This window comes from Prorops nasuta, unplaced genomic scaffold (genome assembly GCF_024137725.1).
Source record: "Prorops nasuta isolate Cenicafe-Biocafe unplaced genomic scaffold, Cenicafe_Pnas_1.2 PNAS00007, whole genome shotgun sequence".
Lineage (NCBI taxonomy): Eukaryota > Metazoa > Arthropoda > Insecta > Hymenoptera > Bethylidae > Prorops > Prorops nasuta.
Window position 1 is genome coordinate 7,185,481 of NW_027116804.1, and position 9,107 is coordinate 7,194,587.

Here is a 9,107-nt window from a genome sequence, read left to right on the forward strand (position 1 = left end):
ATCCTGCAAATATTGCTAATTAATATAAATTTTTTAAATATCTAATTTTTATCAATATCAAAAAGTAAATTAAATTACTTACCAATATGGTTCGTATTGCTATCCTTGACCATATCTATTACTTTAGATATTCCAGATTAACAACTTATTGGCAGTGATTGCAAAATAATCTCTAACCTTGCTTTGCCTTAATTTTCACAATGCATCCGATAAGTAGGACCATGCTGCCATGAGTAATGGCTCATTAATATACTGCCATATTCTGTTAAAAGGGATTCGTATATTGGTTTACTGATCTTAATTTGATTTCCATTCTGAATATAGAGCTTACCAATATTATAAAATCCATTAAATGTGCTGGAAATCACCCATTCTCATTCATGTTTTGTGCTGAGTATGCTTATAGCATTGCTGAAACCTGGATGATCAGATCCATCGTGCTTCTTCATCAAAGCACAAACTATTTCCAAATGACCATGTACATCACAGGCTGACTGTTCAGGAATAGTATTACACCAGTCAAAAGAATGGACCAAAAACTAGGAAAAGGAAAAGTAAAGCTTTGTAATCGTATTAGATATGACAATTTTATATTGAAACCAATCAATATGATCACTGCCTATAATTTATAAATATGTTATAATAACACGAGGTTATGACCAGAAATTGTGATAATACTTACATTTCCACTACCTGTAGCTCCCGTAGCTAATTGAACATATCTCATTTTTATTTTATTAGACTACTAGAATAGGCATCATGTATCATCGTATACCATACAGAATTCTTCATCATATATCTGAAATTAATACAACAAAATGTAGCTCTAAAAACTTAAATATGTATTTATAAATTTTAATATCACTATCTATGAATTTTATACACTTACTCCATGCTAAATGCAAGTCCTTCATTTGGTCCAACTCTCAATTTTTCATCCTGCATAGCATCGATCGTCTAACTGAATTATTCCTCCAATATCCATATATGGCTCACACTCAAAATATTCAACTGCTAGATCCAAATTGATTACTTCCACTACTTTTTTCTCATCCAATGCTTGTTGTTCCTGTATTTAACAATATGTTGACTGCCTATAAATTAGAAATATGTAATAATATTTAATAATAATAAGAGGTTATGAACAGAAACTGTGATAATACTCAGTTTTCCACTATCTGCAACTCCTGTTACTAATTGAGCATTTTTCACTTTTATTTTATTAAAATAAATATTAGTTTCCGCAACTAATTGAGCGTAAGTCATATTTATTTTATTAAAATAAAAGAATATGCACCATGTATGTACAACTCTTTGACATATCACTGCCTTGCGCATGCGTTTGGATTCACACCTATAGCACCAACACATTTGGACTATGTCGGAAGAGTGGTGGGAAGGACAGAAGATGCCGCAGATAGGCTCCTAATGTAAAAGAGTGAGACTTCCGAGCGAGACAACAATTTTCAGTCGGAAGAAGAAGAAAAGTTGAAACTAAAATAGCTGATCGTAATTGCTCAATCTTGATATCTCAGCATTGAGTGTACCGATTTAGACGTTTGTAGTCTCATTCGAAAGCTTATAATCGATTTATATAATGAAAGTTTCATTAAAATTTTCATTAAATGAACCGATCGGAAAATATATCCATCGGAATAATCGAGTGGTATAGTTTGGTTCAATCTTCGCGTAAAAGTAAGTAGTGTCGCGCGGCTCGTATTTTTTTAATTACTTGCCGCGTAACACTACCGTGTTACTTGATTAACTTCTTTTTGATATTTCAGATATTAATTGAGTTTCAAAATTTTTTCCTGGTGGTTTATTTGATTTCTGCTGGATTTCTTGGAATTTTTTTTTCTTATTATTAATGAGTCGGTTACAGCAACCTATTCCGTTGGATAAAAATATCCAATTTTAAATCTATTATTGATTAATTCGGAAAGGTTGACTGAGATTGGATTGTTGAAAAGTAAGAATTTCTTGTTCTCACACAGCACCAATCTAAACTACTATTATTGTGTTTTACCGTGGTTTCCGTTAGAAATTTCAATCGACGGTTAACTTCACCAGGCATATTTATAGCTTCACACCGGGCCATGGAAATTTATTTTGAGTTTTGTCTTAGATTTTAGGTTTCAGCAACCTCGTGTAGTAAATAATTTTTCATTGTTAATTATCAATTGCAGGTTTTCTTATACCTATATTTTCAATAATTTTTTTTGAGTAATTAGTGGAATTACATTAAACGGACGGTTCTGGTAGATTTTTTTCTTTTCTCGGCGTTCTCTATGTTTTTCAGGTTTCGGCGGCCTTCTTCATGGAACTAGAATATGAATGGTAAATAATCCATGAGCGTCGCTGAAAATTGTGTTGTAAGGGAGTAAGTAATTTTTGTCCCTGTACGGCCACAGTTAAGCCTGAGAGCGGAGATTAGCCGGCATTGCTCTGTTAGGACGTCGCGATTGTTTACATTTTTTTTTGTTTTCGCTCAACAGCTTAGATCGTAAATAGCGCTCTGAGAGGCAGCTACTTGAGACGGATTCCGTTTGTTATAGGCCTTGCCAATAGAAATAATATTTTTAATATCTCACTTTCAAGCTGCTACCGAGAGCTCTACTGGTGATGAGAAAAGAGGATACCTGCCTTCCCAGTAGTTGAATGTTTATTCTTGATTAGAATTGTTGGGATTTTGGCTTGCGATTGTGCTATTGATCCTCTTCTCTGTACTAGTAGATTAATTTATGATTTTGCTATTTTGATTGATTTATGTATTTTCTTTATGTATATTTAATTGCATTTTGATTATATTTCATTGTTTATTGCCATGTTATTGTGTCCCTGCTTTTTCTGCGCTTGCTTTACCAATTTCAGGTCGACGAATGAGTGAGTATCTCGTAGTTTAATTCAACGCGCACAAAAATTAAAATTTTAGGTTCTCCTTCTAACCTGTAGCGAATTCAATTAATAGTTATCTTGGCTTATCCGCATCACCCTATTTCTCTTGCACTTCTTGCTTTATGCTTCACATCATTTGCTTTTGGCTTGCGTGGTGAATAGATAGGGCTGCGTTAGCAAGATTGGCGACTTTTCATCTGTTATTGATTTTGCGGTAATTTGCGAGCAGGAAAGCAGGTCCCGAGGACTTTAGGCGCGTAGCCATTTTAGATCTTCAGGGAATTAATTTTTGACTTTTCACTTTTTTTTATTGGGTAATCATTAGGATTGAAAAAGTTTTTCGGTAGCCCGGAATTACTTATTGTAAAATTAATTCAAGGTAACTCGTGACCTGTCTGCCGTATAGGAAGTGTGTTTTTAAGAAACTGCCTAATTTTAATTCCTATTGGGTAACCATTGATTGCCAAAACTATTGTAACACTTAAAGTTTCCTTGTCCTTGCGAATTTAAGTTAAGATCATACCACTTATTTATTAGCGCGTTATTATAACTTGTTCCCTTTATATTTGCCGAATTAAGAAATACGTAATCTAGTGAACCAGAGATTCTCCCGGTACAGTAACGAGCTGTATCGACCTTGAAGGAGAACTTTAACCAACCATCTAATTAACCAATTTTGCGAGGTGACTTTCCAACCTTCTATTTCGAAGGGCATTACCCCTAAGTTTCTCCGATTGTATATCTCGTTTCCTCATTTATTTCTTCCCTCTATTGACTCACTGCCATCGTCGAAAAAGGTCAACTTCAACGAACTAAAATGGCGTTTTCAACCAGAAACGAACTAGATAGAACCAACCAGGCTCGAGATCAACGAGCACAGCAGCGGGAGGAGTATCGTCAAACGGATCAGAACATCAAGGACTGGCTCAAAACCCTTCAATTCGGCGAATTAATTAGGATCCTGCAGCAAGAACACCTCAATACTAACGGAGGAGTTAATAAGCTGAAGGACCGACTTTATCGGTTCATGAGGAGAAGAGAGCTTGGCATGGATGCTGCTAAATGGAATCCCCTGCACGACGAAGTAGTGCCAACGGCGGTGACTCCTGTCCAATCGGAAGCATCTCGCAACGAAAACATCAATTTGCCTGGACCTAGTCATCAAACTCTAGTGCCTCCGATTGGCGTAGCACCATTACTTGAAATCACGGGAATACAATCTGTTACGTCACCTACTACCGCGGCTTTAACCATCACAACCACTGCTGTGACCGTCACTGATACCAGGCTGGTGTCCACCCTAGTAAGACACATTCCGTCTATTGCTCGACAAATCTCGCCCATAATTTCTACCATGGGCACACCACCCTTGAGAGTGGAGGACCGCAGCGGCCTTAGACCAGGACTGAATCTGACCTTGTGGGCAGAATCACACCAAGCAACAACAGCCAACCTGATCCACACTCGAGAGATCAGTCTCCGAGTTTACCAGTGATTACAGAAGTGCCTGGGACAGGTACGATACGTAGAAGAGAACAGCCCCCTATTTTTGCTACCTCAACTACCAGAAGTGGAGTAACCCCGGCTTAGTGGTTACCTGGAGAACGCGATGGGAGTGACACTGATATCGAGGAAGCAGCTCATTCGGCCTTGGATCACTTCAAGAAACTGACCATTGAAGCACGGCATCGTTGCAGACAACAAAATGAGTAGGTTTTCCATCAACTTGAAAACCAACGCAGAACAGGCCAACCTCTACTTGTACTGCCGAGATTTAAGGCTCAAAATAGGCATCAAGATATACCGATTTCTGCACAAGACGAGCCACGTAGGATGCAGCATGCCTTACCTAGACCTAGTTCCAGAAGAGACCCCCAATCATTAGGAGAGAGCATCCTATCCCAGACAGGTCCAAATCGACAATCGCCAAGACACCGACCTCGACCTAAACCCATCAACTATCGAAGGAGGCGCTATAGAAGGGACTTTGACGATAATGAATCTGATCATGATCGATATGACTCCGACCTCAGACCTAAACATCGACGGGGGAGGTCGTACAGGTCACATAGCTCTTATACAGATGATTCATCCGAACCTCACGACTATTCCACCGATAGAAACACACGTCAACCCCGTCGACACAGGATACAGGACTCCTCAACTGAACGTCATCTTACCAGAAGAGGAACTAAGGCAGTAGACACCTTGCAAAAGTGGCGAATCTTTTTCGACAATGAAAGAAAAGAAAGTGCAGTATCTTTTCTGGAACGCCTGGAAGACTGCATAGAAGGGTCTGGTTTACATAAACGGGAAATACTAACAGCATTACCAGTAGTTCTTACTGGCTCCGCTAAGAAATGTTATAGATTGCATGGACGAGATTCCCAATCATGGTCGGAATTTGAGAGGCAGTTCAAACGAAGGTTCTCAACGAAGTAATACAGAACTGGAGTGAAAGAACAGGCACGCAGTCGCCTTCAGGGAGATCAGAAAGCTATCACCGAGTATATCGAGAATATAGAGACTATCTTTTCCTATCTAGACCCTCCTTTATCCACCAGGAAAAGACTAGATATCATTTACTATAACCTCTTAACGGCTTTTACCCGTCATTTCCTTAGGAGCGACTTCTCCTCTGTGCGAGGCCTCATTCAGCAGGGACGAGAATTGGAATACGAATGGAGCAAGCTTAAGGAGCGACGGACTCCTGGCAATCTAGCGGCGCCATTACCGGTACCTACGGCGGCATATAGCAAACCAACTAAAGCTAATCAAGCTTGTGCCGCAATTGAGGACCCGGGCTCCGCGGATCAATCCGACTCTAATTCGAAGAAAAAGAAAAAGAAGAAGTATCCACAAACAAGAACGAGGCTGAAGCTAAACCGGAGGAAGTTACCGTTGCCAGCATCGAGGTGAAACCACCTAATAGTCCCAAAACGAAAGGCAAAAGAAAAGGGAGCTCGAAAACATCTTCTCCCACCCCACCGACTACCCTGCCTTCAGGATCCCCTCAATACATTGTGTTTCCTACTTGGTGTAACATCCAAGCCGATTATTCTGACTTCTCAGGCGTGCTGATAACTTTAATTTTCTTTTATTATTTTTTTTAAATAGATTTGTTACTCTAGAGTAAATGTAATATTAATTCGAATCTCTTACATCATAACGCTCAGACCGTTCGTTAGCATCCCTTGATGTTGTTTTCTAAGCATTTCGATACATTAATTATTTTTTCTTGCGTTTAAAATTAAATGTCTTATTTATATTTAAGAATGCTATTTTGTATTTCCAATACATGCGCCAGCGACTGCCATTATCTCCGCGCAGCGCTGACCCAGCTCCTATTTCTCCCCCTTCTTTGAAAGGAATTAATTAACTCGATTGTGAAACAATCTTTCTTTTGTTATCATTCTTTTTAGAAAGACTATTTTGTCTCTTTGGTCATTTAAAATGCTGGCGCTTTTCTCTTTGTTCCCCTTAGTCGGGAATAAAAGATTGCAGGCAGCACATTAAATCCAAAGGTTCCTCAACATCCGATATCTTCCTCATCTTACAATTCTCCATATTTTTCCCCCTATTTGGATCAATTTATTTAACAAATACTAATTTTGTTTTTCTTTTCTTTCCTTTTCTTTCTCTCTCTCTCTCTCTTTATTTGCTTTCTCGGAAATCCACCGTTAGTCACGTTACTCGCGATAAGGTTTCTTCTCAGACGCTAGTCAGCGCATCTCACGCTTACTGCCTTATGCCATTCTATTCCATCTTTAATACATCCTGTGTCCCAGTTTTAACCTTTAAATCCGTTCTGTCACCAGCATGGCCCCAAAGGAACTTTTCGTTTGTGAGCGGTTATTATACAAATATGTTAGGACCAATCCAGCCCAAAGGATCTGTGCCTATTGCGAGGCCGCCCTTCACAATACGCCAGCACCGTCTTAGAGCTGCAAAAGATATTAACCACATCTTTTGTAACATCTGTCGCAGATCGCTATTATTTATCGCCCCACTTAACACGTGCCTTTGCTGCAAACATGCTTTTTATTTACATAAAGAAACCCTTCAGCATAAGGAAAATAATCGAAACTTTGTAAATTCCATTATCTACGAAGATAGATATTGGAATTTCGATTTTCCTAACCCCAATAAACCATGGGGAACATAATTGCGACAAAATATTAAGCGTTTTTCCTCCGTAACCATTCGGGCTTATTCTTCACGCTTAACTATTTAACCGTTTTTCTTTTCTCCGTGACCATTCGGACCACCGTCTATATAAGTCCAACCATAGGAGTAAGAAACATTAGGTTATAAGATATCCGGTCCCATGAGCAACGGGATATCGAATCATAAGTAGCCAGTTGCATAATATTTTTAATATAATCTTGCCCTTGGAAGTGGTCAAGCGCTTAACAATTTAATTGTTGTGGGATCTTTAACCCTAAAACGGTGATCGTTTTCCTCTCGCAGTTTTTCCTCCATTTCCTTTTTTTTTATTATTACTTTTCTCTCGCGCCTAGATTAGGACACATTATGCTCATGCGACGGCTAATGCCGTATTAATCATTAAATTTTGTTAATATTTTTTTTTTATATAATTGCGTTTAAGTCATAAGTAAACGATTGTATGCAAAAAGATGCAAGCTCGGCACCCTTTGTCTCCTTCTCTAGCGTACCCAAGCTTAGGCAGTAGCGCCTTCTGATTGGCTGAAGGCGACGTGACGTCCCCCCCCCCCCCCCCCCCCCCGGCTAATTATTTATGAGCAGAGCGGATGGACGCCGCTCTCACTCTTTTTTTCAAGTTAGACTCATTCGCTTTTTCAAAATTACATTCACTCTTCTCGCACGTCTTGATTAAGTAAATTCCAATTCGTTAAATAAATTCTAGAAATTGTGTAAAGTTTGAACCTAGAAAGTGAGACAAAGTTCACGTTCATAATATTGTCAAAAATTCGAGAACATTAGTTGTTTTTTTTTATAAGCGAGTGAAACATTTATTTAAATTAAAGTTCATTTCTCTTTATAATCAATTCAGTGCACATATTCTTTTCACCGTACACTCACAATCATCCCTAGTTCCCTACGCGCGGTGACGACGACCGTAGTCCAAGCAGCAGTTAACAGGAGAGTCTCCCTTCTACCTTCTTCTTTCATTTTTTTTATTGTTGTTCATCACCAGGTAATATTTGGATTATATTTATTTCCAACCCTGAATTTCAGCTTTTCTTCTCATTTTGTACGCCCAGAGAATATTTTTACCTATGACGCCTTATTTAAAAAAAAATAACGCTACCTAAGGTCTCAGCGACAATATAAAATTGTAGTTGAGCATCGAGTATAAATTTAGTAATCGTACAACTCTGGACGTTACATTGGCCACCAGGATCGCCCTGGCCGTCTGGGTCAACTTGGCCGCCTGGAGTATCTTGGCCACCACCACCGGTTATACCCACGAGCCCTCCTACAGAAAATAGACTATAGCCAGCACCTAGGGAGCAGCGCAATAGAACAAATAGTCCTTGTCATAATTGTAGGCAACTGGGTCATTGGATGTCGGAATGCCCTCAACCTAGACTACCAAGGCTATCAAGGACGAATTTAGCATCAAATAGGCAAGAAACGAGTAATTTAACGTTACCTAGTACATCAGCGGGAAACGCCAATCCTGGTGGACCTTCGAGGTCAAGCCCACCATAGCACCCAAAGGAAAGACCCCGAATCCAGGTGACAACCACCTTCCCTTACGCACACTGAGCGTAAACTGTCCAGGTAATAGCCATCTACCCACACGCACAATTAATGAAGACAGAACACACCCGGACATGGCTACCGATTTTAGAGAAATTGATTGTTTTTATGAGAAATCTATTATGGAAGAAAGTGAGGAGGTCATCACACATCAGGAAGAAGAGGATCCAGAAGGTAACGTGAATCTGCTGGACCGACGTTCACAACCAGGTAAGGACTCGGACCATTTGCTAGAGGAACACCCAGAGAAGGAGGTTACCAGCGACCTTAACAAACCGATGATGGCAGTTGAGCCCCTTGAAACCGATTTGGAAACTTTTGTTATTAGGTCTAGGACCATTTTACCGGATTTGGCGGGCATGCAGCCCGAACCTCTTGATTTTCGCAGATTTTTGTACATCCGATTATTTGATAAATTTTTATTGGGATTGATAGATACTGAAGCAGAGCTCAGTTATCTAAGT